At 36.4% G+C, this 18,502-nt stretch overlaps 1 non-coding gene across 1 annotated transcript; it reads left to right on the top strand.

Annotated features, from left to right (window-relative positions):
- Nucleotides 1-5,820: 5,820 nt before the first annotated feature.
- Nucleotides 5,821-5,926, top strand: LOC149015978 (small nucleolar RNA R71). The gene has a single exon (XR_016173782.1). It is a non-coding gene; the product is annotated as a small nucleolar RNA R71 (small nucleolar RNA).
- Nucleotides 5,927-18,502: the final 12,576 nt, after the last annotated feature.

The raw sequence follows: 18,502 nt of genomic DNA, 5'->3' as shown, positions 1-18,502 counted from the left end.
ATAAAAAACCTTACATTGAACCAAGATGATTATTATGAGAAGTAAAAACGATCTTCTTTGAAAGATTTACCATATCTGATTGCATATAGTGCAACATAAGTGGTCAAGAAATGACATTTTCATGAAGTCAACCAGAATCGCCATATAACAATAATCATTATTAGTCAGGAAATCAAGATTGATGGAGTGAAGAAAATCTCCACAAACATTTCCTCTCCAAAATTAGAGCAATAATCAAGAAACTGAACTACAAAGTCACGAGAGAGAGAATGGAGGAAACAACAATCTCGAAATAGAGGAATTAGTTTCAAGGAGAGATATTGGATGGAATTAGTTGCAAGAGCTGATTGACATTTTTGTCTTTTGGAAATTTAAAATACCCACTTTCTAATACTTATATTACAAGTATTTGTAGTTGTAAAATATGATAATATAGTAGACTAATAAAAAATAGTTCACCAAAAAAGGACTAATAAAAAAATGTTAAAAAAAATTGAATGGATAATATTGTCATAAAGAATAATGAAAATATATAACTTCAGCTAAATATGTAAAAAGTCTATGTAAAATAGAAATAGAATAATTCTATCCAATGAAAGATTAAAAAGAAAAAGAAAAGATAAAAAATGTAAAAAAAATTAAATGGAGAACATTGCCCTAAAGAACAATGAAAATACTTAATAATTCAAGATAAGTAAATGAAAAGTCTTTCTAAAGAATAAATTGGATAATTTTGTCCAATGAAAAATTTGCCACAAACCAAGATACTTACTGTTATATAAAGTATGATATGAAATGATATGATAAATATAAATATATGATCGTGTGGTTAACCAATCAAAAATAAAATCCTATATTAATATAACTAGCAGAAAGTACGGGGTCGAACTATGGGAACTAAAAGGCTAAGTTACTAAGATTGAATTCAACAAAACTAAATTTAAATTAAATCTATTAATTAATGCAAAAACTTTAACTATGAATACGTGAAGATCTTTGGGATTTCGAATCCCCAATGCTTTTCAGTAACCAATATAACTCTACACTTTAAAGCAAATTAAGGATGGTCTTCCTAGGTATGCCCTATCTTTGCAAGACTATCGTCCTTCGCTAAAGCTTTGGCACACCTAGTTTGCTGAGCTATAGAACATTTTTGGCCAGACTCAAACACAATCAACTATAAGATATAGAATAATCAAATTAATGAAATAAGCATGGTTCATCTACATCCCAAAGAAAAGGAACTAGCTACTTATTATAACAAAGTTCAAAAAACAAGATGAAATTTAGAAAGAAAGAGATGTGGTCTTCTTCTTGAGCAATGAGAGAGAAGAGAGCCAAGATCCATGTTCGCCGTCTTCTCCTCTTCCCTGTGGCTAAGCTTCTCTTTAATGTATCCCGCACACAATTAATTCGTTCTCTTCACCCATCAATTTGACCTTTATTAGTTAGGATTCTGGAAAAACTCAAAACTATAAAGTTGTATATATTTTCGTTATCTTTCCATAGCATCTTGAATCACCAAAATCTGAGTTCATACGAGAGAGATATGTCCAAAATACTCAAGGTAGGCCTGTTTACCCGATTTTCAGATCTTATTACCAATTTTGTTCCTTGGACCTCCTCCTGTTTTCAATTTGGCTAAGATTCATGTTCTCCTTGCATAAATTAAATTGGATCTTAGCATTCATGATTTCTTGGGCAACAAGATTGAATCCCATGATTTAAAATCCTTAAATATCGAATATATTTGCCAACTTTGCTCCACATTATATCTAATAACCAAAATCACTTTATTCCTAAAAAATACACAAAAATAATCAATTAACTCTTTTTTAATTAACTAAGTATGAGAAATTAAATCAAATAAATAATGATAAATGCATGCTTATCAAATACCCCCACACTTAAGTGTTTGCTAGTCCTCGAGCAATGAAACAATATAAACAATATGGAAAATAAACAAAGAAAACCTAACTCACTTTCGTAGGAATCATGGTTGCACTTAGCATGTGCAACAAGCCTTTAAACCCCTAGGTTACCCTAGTGGATGAGTTGTGTCTCGTAAGTGTTTGCAGAGAATATACACACAAAATTCTTTATGCTTATCTAATCGTTCTAGCAATAGTAAGTGTAAAAAGATAGATTTCAAGACAAAGACACTCCACTAAAGATTGAAGGGAATATAGGTACCCCCACATTAAGCTCTTTAGACCCTCTCTTGAGTCTAGCTCTAGGCAAACAATTCAATCGAGAAGTCTCCTCTAATCTTCAGGCCACCAGTTCACCCTTAGATAAACTAATATAGGTATCAAGTACTACCAAGAACTCAAGATCTAAGCAATATTGACATTCTTAGACATTTCACCTTTATAGGCACTTTAATTCACTTATTTCTTTAATGTACACAATTCTAGTCCGTGCAATGTCTTGCCTTTTAAGCATTCTAGATGGCCTATGTAACGAGTGTTGGGTTAGCTGCTCTCAAGCCAGATGGCCTTAAGGGACTAGGTGTAGAATACCCCTCAAACTTACTTACTCAAGCCAACCAGGCTACAGGTCAAGACTGGATCAAAGACACCCCAACTGTTTGACGCGAGGCATGATGTTGGTGACATCGAGACCCGGTTACTAAGAAGGAGGTCTAAGCTTTAACTTTCAGCATATATATATTTTTCACATTATACTATAATTCAATTCACATTTAAACAATTTAAAATCGGTCTCAACTTGTCACCATAAGCACGAGGCAATACAAGACCACTAGATGGTCAAACATTTCAGACTACCTGGAGTTCCTATTTTCCGATTCAACCTCAATTTCAAATGTAAAACACATTACTATTCTCTCAAGAGGGTCTCATCACATTAGATGGAATTTCTAAAACCTTTAAACTCTCATTTTGTATCTAAGCAAGAAATTAAAACATATTTCTTACCAAAGCTAGAAAAAATTGGGCACTTTTTATCTTTGTGACAATGCTCTACCAACTATCAACGAGTCTTACTTGAGTTGACACCCCTCGCCCACACTTAAATTATGCAATGACCTCAGTGCATGCAAGATAGAAGGGAAAAGAAGAACATAATAGAAGTAAATAGAGGAAAGAGTGTACCTGATGTTGGAAATCATGATAGAGCATACAACAATTAAACCTAAAAAAAAAAAAAAAAAAGACGAAAAAGAACAAGAAATAATGTCTAAACAAATGGGTTGCCTCCTATAAAGCGCTAAGTTTAGAGTCTTCATCTAGACTCAATGAGAGACTCATGAAGAGTCTTGAGGCAAGTCTTTTAGGTCCAACTCCTCAATAAATTGGCCATCAACTAGGCCATTCACATAAAGCTTAAATCGCTGACCATTAACTTGACAAGTATGTCCAATATGTGAGTTCCAAATTTGGTCAATAAATGGCAAGGGGAAGTGATCATTCTTGGTAACATAGTTCAACTTTCAGTAACTGACGCAAACATGCCAACCAAGAGCGGTATGAATTGAGACAAGATCATCGTTGTTATTTGGAACCACATTGATGCCGGATTTTGTAGGGACAACTTGGGTAGAATTGACCCATTCACTATCAGAGATTGGGTAGACAACGCTGTCATCTAACCAATTAATTACCTCATTTTTTCACCACCTTTCCCATGCTAGAATTCAGTCAACACTGGGGATCCCTACGGAGTTTTTCTCCATCCTCACAATTTCTCCTAAGGATACATGTAAAAGGGTCTATGCCTTTAAGATCAGCTAAGGGCCAACCAATGGTTGCCTTGAATTCAGAAAACACTCCTAAAAGTTGGTCCTCTTGCCTAGGTGATAGGTCAGAAGAAATAATGACAGGCAATGTTTCATTGTATCCTAAGAATGTATACTTTGTATTGGAAGGGAGATGTTTAAGATCCAACTTAGGGGGAGACATGAGGGATGAGGAGATGCAGCCAATGGAGGTGGAGGCTCAAATCTAAATGTGAATGGTGACTGCTCCAAAGAAGTGGAAGAGTCCAACAATGTGTTGAATTTCTCAATATTTAGGTCAGATTACCCAAATGGCAAGTAATGCTGCAGCGGATCATCAATAAACATGTTTGGAGTATAATCAGCTACTACCTCATCAATAAGGTTAATCGCAAAGCACTCTTCATCCCTGTTTGGGCTTAAGGATGCATTGAAGATGTTGACTCTAATTTTCTTATTGCCAAATGTTATGTCCATGACACCTAATCTACAATTGATGCAAGCATTCGCAGTGGCTAAAAATGGTCGTCCAAGAATGATTGGTGTTAACTTATTGGTAGTTGTATTGTCCATATCTAGGATCAGAAAATCAACAGGAAAATAAAGATCCTCAACCTTTACCAAAATGTTTTCAAGTAGCCCACGAGGTCGTTTAATTGAGCGATCTGTTAATTGTAGAATCACATCAGTGGATTTCAAGTTTCCTAGACTGAACCTATCATAATCTGAACTGGGTAAAATATTCACATTGACTCCCAAATCAAGCAATGCTTTGCTTTGGATAGATCTCCAATGACACATGAAATTAAAGGTGTATATGGATCTTTAAGTTTAGGGAGCAGTTGGTTGGAAATTACCGAGATGACTTGTTCAGTTAGGTGCACAGTTTTAGGAGTCTGAGTTCGCAACTTACGCTTCTGGGTGCATAAATCTTTTAAGAATTTAGCATAAGATGGAACTTGCTTGATAGCATTTAATTGTGGGAGATTGATGCGAACTTGTTGGAAACTTGGAATAAGTCAATCATCTCTTGCATCTTAGCATTCTTTCTAGAATCTGGAATTGAGGACTCAAAAGCTTCAGGGCAAGGGGCTTTTAGAGTGTAAGACTTAGGAATAGGACCCTCAACAATTGGAATGTGCAACACCTTACGAAAAAATTGATGGAGAATAATCACAGGTGGTGTCTCTTTACTAGGCTTATGTGCATCATCACCATTCTCATGGGTCAAATCAACCTCTTCTCGACTCTCAAAATCAATAGGCAATGGCTTAGGAGTAGGCAAAGGGGCATAATATTCCTTCCCACTACATGTCACAACAGAGACTGGTTGGACTTGTTCTTTCCTAGACCCAATTTGATAATTAGGGGTACCTATTGGTTGACTAGGTAACTGGTCTAGTCCACTAAGTGTCTTTAGTACCTTATCTTCAAATAATGAATCCTGTGAGGGTTGTAGAGATGATGGTTCCTCATTCTTATAGGCATTTTGTTGCATATTAAATGGAGGTAACTTATAAGGTATTTGATTAGAGGGACTGGGCATTGAGTTTTGCCATGAAAAATTAGGGTGGTTTCGCCATCCTGGGTTGTAGGTATTGGAATATGGATCATTGCCCAGTTTAGAAATTCTTTAGGCCAAATGTGCATGCTCCTTAACAAACTCATCAAGGTATTGTGTAACCAAATAGCAATTAGTGACATGATGGGATAGGTTAGAACATAAAGCACATGCTTCAATCTGATTAGGTGGAGAGACACTCGTAAGAAGTGGAGATGGGGTTTGTTGTCCTAATGACAAGAGATAGTCCAATTTCTTTGATAGCAAGTCAACCTTAGTGCTCATCTCAATGGTAGGGTTGATCTCATAGAGACCACTCCTCTTTGGTTGCCCGATGGATAGAATTTTAGTTTTAGCTGTTGAGGCATGATGTTAGGAGTTTTCACTAAGGGTCTCAAGAAGTTCTCATGCTTCATTCTCATTCTCGTGCATGAAAGTCCTTCCACAAGAAGAATCAACCATTTGCCTATATCGGTCTCTAAGGCCATCATAAAAGCATTGAACCAATTGCCATTTAGGAATAGCATGGTGGGGGCACTTTCTAAGTAATTCTTTTAGTCTTTCCCAGGCCTCATGAAATTGTTTCCTTCTTGTTGGGAGAAACTCGTTATCGCTCTCCTAATTCTATTGGTACGACCAATGGGGAAAAACTTTTTAAGGAACTCCTGTTGCATTTTTGCACAAGTAGAAATTTTGACATTGTCCAAAAAATGAAGCATCAACCGAGAGGTTTTGAATTTTAATTGTGGAGGACACCTCTAAAAACTCATCTAAGTGCTTATAAGGCTATTCATTGGAAAGTCCATAAAAAGATGGTAGCATTTGAATCACACTAGACTTGATCCCATATTGAGCCGCCTCTATGTCAGGCAACTTAATACAAGAAACTGGAGTATATGTCGTAGGAATGAAATGCTCACTCAAGGGCCTCATTGGAGGCTCATTGTTTGCCGTGGTTCTTTGCCTTCTAAGGGTGGCCAAGATCTGTTCTAACTCTAAGTCAAGCGGGGTCAACTCAGGATTTAGGGATCGGCGACCATGCATACACAGAAAAAATATCAAAATAATAAAATTAAAAGAAAATAACTATAGCAAAGGAGAGGGTTTAGGACATACCTGAAGCGCAATCCACGTGATCTTCCAAACAGGAATTACACTTTTGGGATCGGAGGGATGGGGAATTTTAAAAATTAACCTAAACAACCCAATATAATGCAAATATTACAATTGAAATGTCCTTAACACAATTATATCTAAGAAATAAAAGATAACAATTTCATAGCAATTTCAGCAAGACGTGGGTTTCGAGTCACTTGTCTCTCAATGTCCATCCAACTAGGGCGAACAACCAGTATTCCACTCAATGAAGGAGCACCAACCGCATTATCTCTTTTATCAAAGTCCAAGTCTTTGAGGCGATCACTCCCACTAATCACATCATTCTCAAGAAATTTCGCATTTCTTGACTCAACAAACCTACTAGAATGATTCGGACAGTAAAACCTATAATCCTTGGACTTTTCAGAATATTCAACGAAATTTGCACTTAAGGTTCTTGGATCTAACTTCTTCTCATGTGGATTATATACTCTTACTTCATCTAGACAACCCCAAATGCGTAAATGTCTTAAACTGGTTTCCAACTCTTCCATAACTCAAATGGCGTTTTAGGAACCGCCTTGATTAGAACTCTGTTTATAATATGTGCTGTTGTTTTAAGAGCTTCAATCCATAAAGAAGGAGGCAGTTTGGAGTTACTCATCATACTCCTCACTATATCCAACAATTTCCTATTTCTCCTTTATGCAACACCATTCTGTGATAGTGTGCCAGGCAAGATGTATTGTGCAACTATACCTTGCTCTTGGAGAAATACAACAAAAGGTCCAAGTGTTTGTCCATCACCTGTGTATCTACCATAATGTTCACCACCCCTATCTAATCTCACTATTTTAATTTGTTTACCACATTGTTTCTCTACCTCTGCTTTGTATATCTTAAAAACGTTCAATGCTTCGTTCTTATTATGAAGCAAATAGAGATATATAAATCTAGTGTGATCATCGATAAATGTAATAAAATATTTCTAACTACTTAAGCTCATGTCAGGGCAACATATATCAGTGTATATAATTTCTAATGTTTCTGAACTCATATTGGCACCCTTCTTAGACTTGTTAATCTGCTTTCCCTTGATGCAGTCTAAGCAAGTCTCAAAATCAGTAAAATTAAGAGTTTCTAGAACTCCAACGTTTAATGATCTTTTAACTCTATTAATAGAGACTTGACCTAGTCTCCTATGCCATAAGAGTGAAGATGTTTCACTTACAATACTACGTTTAATACCTATTGTATCCTGGGAAGCAGTTAAACTATATGGAACATCAGAATTCTTAAATAACTTAAATGAATTCATAGCAAAGTTGAAATTGTATCCCAAAAGTACTAGTTTAGATTAGGGGTGTAAATGGACCAGATTCGGATCGGATAGTGGTATATCCATATCCGCATCCTATTATATTCAGACGGGTTCGGATAATATCTTATCGGTTTTTGGACGGATTCTGTCGGATTCGGATGATAATCGGATAGTTATTTTCTTAAGTAGATTCTTCTAAATGGGCATGAATATAGATTGAATACAAGTTTTCGACTACCTATTTACATCTTTACCTTTTTATTTGTGAGGGCTAGGTTTGAAATTTAAGAATTTAACAACTTTGGTAGCTATTTTAGTAGAAATTTTAGAAAAATAGTCACAAATCATAGGTAAAATTTATAAAAATAAGAATAATAAATCTCAATAAGTAACTTAATCGGATAATTTTATCGGACGGATAATAATCGGTAAGAAAGGGGTATACCATATCCGCATCCTATTAATAATTGGACGGGTAAAACGGATGCGGATGCGAATTCGAAAGCAAATTTCGGTTATCCATTTACACCCCTAGTTTAGATATATAAATTAAATTCCTGGAAAAATCATGAATATAAAAAGTCTGGTCTAAAAATAAAATATGTCCTAAATTCAACATTAATCTAACTGTTCCAATAAATTCAACTCTAGAAGGCATCTGGTTTCCAGAATAGATGCAACATTCACTTCCCACCGGTTTCCTTCGACCCTGCAAGGTATTAGACACATGGATTATAGAACCAGAATCAATCTAGCGGTCATTATGTGAAACACAAACATTAGATTCAAAATACACAAGAGAGAGGAGATTACCATGCTTCTCCATCCATGCCTGCATCTTAGGACAATCCTTCTTCCTCATGTGCCCCTTCTTCTTTCAGAAGAAACACTTAAGATTGTCCTTCTTCATAGTGGACTTGACACTATGCAACTTTCATTTTCCCTTCCATTTCATTTTGGAAGTTGGTTGGTTCGAATTGGGACCACTAGCCAAATTCACAAACTCTCCCATCTCCAGCAATAAACGCCCCTCCTCCTGAACACACATGGTCAGACATTCATTGACTGACCACCTATCCTTAAGTGTGTCATAGGAGATCTTAAATGGAGCATATTGCTTAGGAAGAGTCTACAAGACAAAATGCACAATGAAGTCATCAGAAATCACCATCTTCAGTGCCTTGAATTGGGCAAAGATATCTTTGATCTGCATAATGTGCTCACGCACCCCTCTAACAGTCATGAGTCTAGCTGAAGCCAACTTACTAATGAGCATACCACCCACTGCCTTGTCAGAGGTCAAGAATTGAGCATCAATGGCATCTAGGAAATCCTTGACCTTTTCACATTCAGGAATGGACCTACAGATGCTAGGCATAATACGAGACTTGATGAACATCATACTCAAACGATTGGATCGCTCCTATCGTTCGTATATCTCAATCTCTGCATTAGTACTAGATTCAGTAGGTACCAAAGGCATTACCCTGCGAATGGCATAATTCATGTCATGGTAGCCAAGTTCAGTAGCACAGACTCTTTCCAACTAGTATAGTTGTCTCCAGTAAGTAGAGGAACATCATGATTAGAGAAAACAACCTTTTATTCTACTGCAAATGAATCAACAAATATGCTTATTATAAAAATTTTAGAAGCACAACCCATCAAACATAATTATTAGTCTACCAATGTATACTAATACAAATACATAAAATCCCATATCATAAAATCTCCTTATGGCCAAAGATCTTACATATAATGATTTTATCTATAAATTGATGAAACTATAAAGTTATTGAAATTTCTCAATACCTGTGGGCTACTTAAGAAATTACAACAACTTCATATTTCATTCTAATCGTATATGAAGAAACAATATTTCCTGTGGGTAAAATATCATGTCTCCACACACAACTAGAATTCAATGTCATTTTCATTCATGTGTGATCTAAAAAATAATCACTACATATGAACATATTTTTTATAATGAAGATGTTGTAGTTAATCCAAATTATTCAAATATATTTTTTTTAATATAACATTTCATCCCCAAAAGAGCAAAAAAAACGCATGTTTTTGAGCTCAAAATTGGCAAAAACAACCACCAGACGGACTGCCGTCTAAACCAGATGGCTCACCATCTGAACCAAAAGGTGCACTGTCTAGCAGACAGACTAATCTGCCTGCCCTCTGTGATTAATCATAGTGACAGGGTGCACCGTCTGAACCAAACGGTGTGCCATCTCACCCAAACGACACGCACGCCTTTTGCTATTAGAAGGCGCACCGCACCGTCTTGACGTAAAACAACCTTCCGTCATTGGAAATGGGATCCAGGAACGTCCAAAACTCACAAATTTTGAAATTTTCAACATCTAAGACTTCCAATGGATACGAAAAATTTCCCACAAATTTTAAAAACAACTTCTATAAAGGATTAATAGACCAGACATCAAAATCTAAAAATCTAAAGCATCATAGATCATTCACAGAAAATTTAGAAACAGTTCCAGGCAAAGGAAAAACCTTGGCTCTGATGCCAAATGTTAGAACTACTAATCAAATAGAGTAATCAAACTTTACTTAATATTGAATCTCAAGAACCTAACTAATTATGCGGAAAACAGGATAATGTACTTACCTCCTGCCATGAAAACTTGTTTCTGAAAGTCGTTTGCAAGTTCTTCTCTAAGAAGATTGTCGTTTGCTATGTTGAAGAAATCCAAATCTTCTAGTTTTCTGTAGCAAAGATGGAGAGACGGGAATAATCTTGCTAACAAAATCGGGGACCAAAAAATCACAGTAACTTTGAGAGTTTACTTTTCAGAATGCAGGTTCCGTAATGAGCCCCGCAGAATCGGTGTTTCCATCAAACACCTCCACGCCAATGCAGTTACCTTAAATTACGTTGTAATTCTAAAGAATATTTAGGTCACATCATAATCAGGAGAAGTTAAAAGCTTTAATATTTATTTATTTAATTAAATGAAATCCAACATACCCAACTAAATTTTCAATTAGTCTAGGTTTACCGTTCTTGAGAAAAACCCTCTGATTGAGTTAATCATCCATATTCCAATTCGAAGTGGAGTCATCAGTTGTCTGCGAAAAAACCAGGTGGTGAAGCTTGGAACGGTCATCAGTTATTAGGAAAACAAGAGGGGGGAAAAAAGAATGTGGAGCCTGAACCAGGTTAGGGATATGAGCAATAGGTAGAGGTTATTGCAAGTTGAAAGGGAAAAAAAGTTCATAGGCAAGTGGGGAAAAATTATCATTGGATGATTTAACTGACAGTGTTTCGGCTACTTTTGTAAAGTCAAGCTCAAAATTAATAGTAATCGTTAATTCAATAGTTGTAATCATCTAATTTTCCCTTTAAAAAAAAAAAAAAAAAGAGGGGGGGGGGGGGGGTTCTGTTGCCCCGTTGTTTTCCTTCTTTTTTGAAAAAAAAAAAAAAAAAAAAAGGTAGTAAAAAAAAAAAAAAACCCACTCATTTGGTTTTGGTGGGTTGGGTTTAGTGATGAAAATCACTTTATCTTTTGTTTGAATTCAAAATTTGAATTTGGTGGGTCCCACTTAGTGTTAAACATGGGTAGGTGTTTGGTATCATTAAGAGGGCCTTGGGAGAGGTAAATGGAGAGAGAAAAAGTGAGTTTCTAGTGACTTCTAAAGTGGGTTTTGTCCAAAAACGGGATTAGCTTTGGTGAGTCTTCTTCTTCTTGTGGTTTTGCAAGAAAAGTGTTTCTTCTCTCTTGTGTTCTTCTCCATTGCATCTCCATTGAAGCTTGAGCTTGGATTGAAGGGTTTTCTTCAAAAGCTTAAGGTGGAAGGGTATTCTAAGGAGCTTTGAGAGGTTATGTGACCGGTTGAGGTAACATTGTATCACACTCAAATCTTGTACTATTTTGAAGATTAAAATAGTGAAATCCCTCCCCGTGGATGTAGCTAATCTCGAATATTTCGGATTAGTGAACCACGTAAAATTCTTGTGTGTTGTTTGCATTTCATTTTCATTCTTGTGGTGGTTTGTTGTTTATTTGCTTTGTGATTGTCTTTCAATTTATATTGCACAAGATCTTGGTTTATTTTGTTCATTTGGGTGATTTGTTTAATCATTCGGTTCCGTGGATAAGGTCTTGTCTTCTACAATTGGTATCAGAGCATAGGCTTTGTGCATTTATTTTGAAGACAATGAGTGCTCATACATTTAGGGTGGAGCCATTTGATGGAAAGACAAATTTTGAATTATGGAAAATGAAGATGAAAGATTTGTTGATTCAAAATGGTTGTCACAAAGCATTGTTGGGAAATGAAAAGAAACCGGAGGGAATGAAAGATGATGATTGGGAAGAGATGGATCTCAAAGCCATGTCTACTATTCGGTTGAGCTTGTCCAATGAAGTTTTGTTTAATATTGCACATGAAAAATCGGCGGCGGATTTGTGGTCAAGGTTGGAAAGCATCTACCAAACAAAGTCTCTCACAAATAGAATTTTCTTGAAGAGAAAATTATTTTCTTGTAGAATGAAGGATGGTTCAAATATTTCTAATCATTTGAATGAGTTCAACAATATACTTTGTCAATTGGAAAGTGTTGAAGAAAAGATGAAGGATGAAGACAAGGCGGTGATTTTACTTTGCACTCTACCGGAATCTTATGATCATTTAGTAACGACCCTATGTTGTAGTAAGGGGGATTCTCTTGACTTTGATTCGGTTTGTAGTACATTACTTGCCGATGAACTCCGAAAAAAGGCTTCGTTGGGAAGTTCTATGGAGGTGGGTTCGGAAGCTAATATGACAAGGGGTAGAAGCAAAGAACGTCATGATTCTTCAAAGGGTTCTTCAAGAAGCAAGTCAAGACATCGTTCTAAATCCAAGGGGCATAATGGCAAGTATAATTGTTGGTTTTGTGGAGAGAGTGGACATCTTAAAAAGAATTGTTCCAAAAGAAAGAAAAATGGTTTTAATTCGGGAAATGAAAAAGGTAAAGAGATTGTTGGTGAACAATCTAAGGAGGCAAATCAAGTTGTGGCTACCACATCTAGTGTTATCGAAGATGAAGTGTTGATAGTGGGTTGCAATTCTGAATTTCACCAAAATTGGGTTCTTGACACCGGTGCTACACATCATATGTGCCCACACAAATCTTGGTTTAGCACATATGAGCCATGTGAAGGAGGATTGGTGAAAATGGGGAATAACTCATCTAGTAGAACACTTGGCATTGGATCGGTACACTTGAAGATGTTTGATGGTATTGTTCGCACACTTGAAAATGTTAGACATGTTCCGGATATGACAAAAGGTTTGATTTCTTTATCTACTTTGGAGAAGGAAGGTTGTAAATTTTCCGGAGGAGATGGAGTACCTCAAAGTTTCAAGAGGTGCTCTTGTTATCATGAAGGGAATCCGGGTTGGTCTCTTGTACAAGTTGTTGGGTAGTTCCATTGTTGATGATGTTGCAAATGTGGTGGTTGACAAAGGAGATGTTTCTCTTAGGTTGTGGCATCGAAGACTTGGGCACATGAGTGAAAAAGGTATGAAAGTTTTGATGGAAAAGAAACTTATCCCAAATCTGAATTTTTTAGAGAAGGAATTTTGTGAGCATTGTGTCTATGGGAAGCATCATAGAAGGGCTTTTAAAGCGGGTATGCACACAAGTAAAGGGATTGTTGATTATATTCACTCGGATGTTTGGGGTCCATCACCGGATATGTCTTATGGTGGTGCTCAATACTTTGTTACTTTCATTGATGATTTTTCAAGGAAAGTATGGGTGACAATTCTCAAGTCAAAGAGTGATGTGTTAATGGCATTCAAGAACTTCAAGGTTGAGGTGGAGAAAACAACCGGTAGGAGCATCAAAGTTTTGAGGACGGATAATGGAATGGAATATGCAAATAATGAATTTGGTAATTTTTGCAAGGAAGTAGGAATTGTATGGCATCATACGGTTGTGCATACTCCACAACAAAATGGAGTGGCGGAACACATGAATAGAACATTGATGGAGAGGGTTCGGGCTATGCTTAGCAATGCAAACTTGGAGAAAGAATTGTGGGCCGAAGCGGTGTTGACGGCATGCTATCTTGTGAATAGGTCTCCTTCAATGACTTTGGGTGGAAAGACTCCAAATGAGGTATGGCATGGAACTCCTTGTGATTATTCGGATTTGAAAATTTTTGGATGTGATGCATATGCTTTGATTCCAAATTGTCAAAGGAGCAAACTTGATCCAAAATCCAAGAAGTGCATTTTTGTAGGATATGCTAAGAATAGAATGTGAAGGGGTATCGGTTATGGGATCCAAGTACCCATAAGATTATCATAAGTCGTGATGTACATTTTGATGAATCCTCTATGTTGATTAAGGGGGTGGAAAAGAAATGTGATGAAGAAAAATCAATTATTGAGGATACCCATGAATTTCATATGCAACCTACAAGTTCTTCAAATGAGGATGCTCATGATGAAGATGTTATGGATCTTGATAATCAAGATGTACAAGGAGAAATTCAAGAAGAAACACCGGTTGGTGTTGAAGAAGAAATTGTGGTACCTTTGGGAGGAAGGCCAATAAGACAAACTCGTTTGCCGGAAAGGTACAAGGATTGTGTTGATCCAAATACTCTTAGAGCTTTGGTGGCTTTAAATGAAGAACCAAGTACATTTCTTGACGCCATCAATGCGGATGATGCAAAGCATTGGAAGGATGCAATGAATGAAGAGTTTCAAGCACTTCAAAAGAACAAGACATGGGATTTGGTGGAATTGCCAAAGGGAAGAAAAGCCATTGGTTGTAAATGGGTGTACAAACTCAAGAGAGGGGTGAATGGCAAGGTGGAAAGGTATAGGGCAAGGCTTGTTGCCCAAGGCTTTGCACAAAAAGAAGGTATAGATTTCTTTGAAGTCTTTTCCCCGGTTGTGAAGTTGGTGACTATTAGATTGGTGCTTGGACTTGTTGCCATGCATAACTTGGAGCTTGAACAAATGGATGTAAAAACAGCGTTTTTACATGGTGATCTTCTTGAAGAGGTGTACATGAGGCAACCGGAAGGATTTGTTGAGAAAGGCAAAGGGAAGCTCGTGTGCAAGTTGAAGAAGTCCTTATATGGACTTAAACAAGCTTCAAGACAATGGTACAAAACTTTTGACTCTTTCATTTTAAGTCTTGGTTACAAAAGAAGTGAATATGATCATTGTTTATACATTAAGTTCTTTGATGATGGTTCATATGTGATTTTAGTTTTATATGTGGATGACATGCTCTTGGTGTCCAAGGATAAAGCTAAAATTGAAGAGCTCAAAGGATGTTTGAGCAAGAGGTTTGAAATGAAGGATCTTGGTCAAGCCAAACAAATTCTTGGAGTTGAGATTCAAAGAGATAGAATGAATGGGACTTTATCACTTTCACAAAAGTCTTTTGTGAAGAAAATTCTTGAGAAGTTTGGCAAGTGTAAAGAAAAGGCGGTTTCAACTCCATTGGGATCACATTTCAAATTATCTTCCAATGATAGCCCAAATACGGAAGATGAAAAGACCAAGATGTCTAGATACCCTTATGCAAGTTTAGTTGGGAGCTTGATGTTTCTAATGGTGTGCACTAGGCCGGATATTGCTCATGCGGTTGGTGTGTTGAGTAGGTTTATGGCAAGTCCTGGAAAGAAGCATTGGGAGGCGGCAAAATGGGTGCTTAGATATTTGAGAGGCACAAGTGACTACTCTATCACATTTAGCAAAGGTGGAGAGCAAGTTCAAGGCTATGTGGATGCTAGTTATTGTGATGATCGTGATAAGGGGCGATCTACAATGGGGTATGTTTTCAAGTATGGAAATGGTCCAATAAGTTGGATGTCTAAGCTTCAAGCAACGGTGGCATTATCAACTACCGAAGCGGAATATATGGCGGCAACCGAAGCTTGTAAAGAAGCGGTGTGGCTTCAAGGTTTGATGGGTGAGATTGGCATTGAATCAAAAGGTATGCATTTGTTTTGTGATAATATGAGTGCAATTTACTTGGCCAAGAACCCGGTACATCACAAGAGGACAAAACATATATTGGTACAATATCATTACATTCGAGAAGTCATTGAAGACGGAAGGATCCAATTGTTAAAAGTTGGAACAAATGAGAATGTGGCGGATATGCTTACCAAAGTTGTCCAAGGAGAGAAGTTGAATTGGAGTCTATCATCTCTTGGTTTCAAGAAACATGACAAGTAAGTGATTTCCATCAAGGTGGAGATTGTTGGGTTTAGTGATGAAAATCACTTTATCTTTTGTTTGAATTCAAAATTTGAATTTGGTGGGTCCCACTTAGTGTTAAACATGGGTAGGTGTTTGGTATCATTAAGAGGGCCTTGGGAGAGGTAAATGGAGAGAGAAAAAGTGAGTTTCTAGTGACTTCTAAAGTGGGTTTTGTCCAAAAACGGGATTAGCTTTGGTGAGTCTTCTTCTTCTTGTGGTTTTGCAAGAAAAGTGTTTCTTCTCTCTTGTGTTCTTCTCCATTACATCTCCATTGAAGCTTGAGCTTGGATTGAAGGGTTTTCTTCAAAAGCTTAAGGTGGAAGGGTATTCTAAGGAGCTTTGAGAGGTTATGTGACCGGTTGAGGTAACATTGTATCACACTCAAATCTTGTACTATTTTGAAGATTAAAATAGTGAAATCCCTCCCCGTGGATGTAGCTAATCTCGAATATTTCGGATTAGTGAACCACGTAAAATTCTTGTGTGTTGTTTGCATTTCATTTTCATTCTTGTGGTGGTTTGTTGTTTATTTGCTTTGTGATTGTCTTTCAATTTATATTGCACAAGATCTTGGTTTATTTTGTTCATTTGGGTGATTTGTTTAATCATTCGGTTCCGTGGGTAAGGGCTTGGCTTCTTTAGCTTCTTCTGGGGGGGGCTCAAAAAAAATTTGTTGAAAAAAAAAAAAAAAAAAAAAAAAAAAAAAGGGAGAAATTTTTTTTTTTTTTGGGGGGGTTTTTTTTTTCCCTCTTTTTTTTAAATTTAAAAAAAAAAAAAAAAAAAAAAAAAAAGCTTTTTTTTTTTTATTTTTATTTATATTTTCTTTCCTTTTTTTTTTTTTTTTTTTTTTTTTTTTTTTTTTTTTTTTTTTTTAAAAATAAAATTTTTTTTTTAAAATTAAAAAAAAAAAAAAAAAAAAAAAAATCTTCTTTTTCTTTTTTTTTTTTGTTTGGTTTGGGGGGGGGTGTGGGGGGGGGGGGGGTGGTGTTTTTGTTTTTTTTGTTTTTGGGTTTTGGGGAGGGAAGGTTTTTGTTTTTTTTTTTTTTTTTTTTTTTTTTTTTTTTTTTTTTTTTTGTGTTTTTTTTTTTTAAACTCTGCTTCTCGATCTCAATCTAAAAAGTATCTCCAAACATTCATAATCAAAAAAACATTTGGTATTCCAAAGCCTAAAATCATCCATTAAAGCAACACCGCAAAAATTACATGTTTCAATCTTCCAAATTGAAACCCTGAAATCGAAGTACCCATCTTTTACTAAAAAAATCTACAGCAAAAATACATTCCTGTATTCTACAGAACCTAATATCTTCAATGAAAAGCAAGAGTTCAGAATAAAATTCATGGCTCTTGCAATTTCCGCACCATAACCTCAGAACCCAACAGGATTAAGCGCAACAAGGCGGTGGAGGCAGATTAAGATCAGGAATTTCAGGTTTGAATCCAACCGTCATACCAGATTTTGATTTGTGTAGTATTTGTTGCCTCGGAAGCTTCTCCATCTCTTCCTTCTCCACCACAACGATCGAATCAACATCGGAGCATGGTAAGCCCAAATGGTTACACTTTGGAACCTCAGGACCGATGATCAGGTTAGAACGCTTCTTCCTAGGAATTTGAGAATCGAAGATTGTACACCTTGAAAGCTTCTTCTTCTTCATCTTCTTCTTCTTCTTCTTCTTCTTAGCTTTCCCATATTTGAACCCAGTTGGTTTCTTCTCAGGCAAGAAATCTTTTTGACAGAGCTCAACAGCATCCAGTAATGCACTGAATTTCTTGAAGCAACCCCTGAATTTGAAAGTGGAATTCGTAATTTCGCTTCGAGTCTGCAACATCGAGCAGAGAAAGCTTCTCTGTCTCTTCATGTTTGATCTGTTGTCGGAAGGAAACTCAAGAGATGAGAATTGGGTTCCCGAACTTGAAATTACTCCAAATTCAAAATATAACACGAACGGTCACATTTGGAAGGGTCTTTCTACCTTCTGGACCGGAAAGCCTTAACATTAACCCAGCTGCCCAGCTCAGGTTGAACCGGGTTGTTTTGTTCGTTGGGCTAATACACTATTTTGAGCCAATCAATTGTAAATTGAAAATAAAATGATTTTTTTTTGTCACGGTTAAAAATTAATTTGATAATATCTTTTTTTTTTTTGGTAAACAATTTGATAATATCTGATCTGGTGGTATTTTATGTCTAACATTATCACAAAGCAAAACCAAAAAAAAGAAATGACATCGAGAATTCACATAAAAAAATCTATACTGTGATTTAGTAGCCGTTTTAGCAAGGACATCAACAGCTAAGTTAGTTTTCTGAAGCATATGTTGAAACTGACATTCAGAGAACAGGATGACAAGATGAAAAATATCCTGTATAAGAGTAGTGACCGTCCAAAAAGGTTGAGTTCGTGAAGTTAAAAATGTTTTTAAAATAAGGTGTGAGAGTTGACACTGGTGTGCGCTCGAGAGTCATGCGAACTACAAGTGTTTCGACAACCAGAGAATCCCATACACCTTGACCTCCCTCACCCAAAAG

Source organism: Hakea prostrata, chromosome 5, assembly GCF_041222555.1.
Source record: "Hakea prostrata isolate BN-2017 chromosome 5, UWA_Hpros_2, whole genome shotgun sequence".
Lineage (NCBI taxonomy): Eukaryota > Viridiplantae > Streptophyta > Magnoliopsida > Proteales > Proteaceae > Hakea > Hakea prostrata.
The sequence above is the reverse complement of the archived record's forward strand: the minus strand, read 5'-3'. Positions and strand labels throughout refer to the sequence as shown.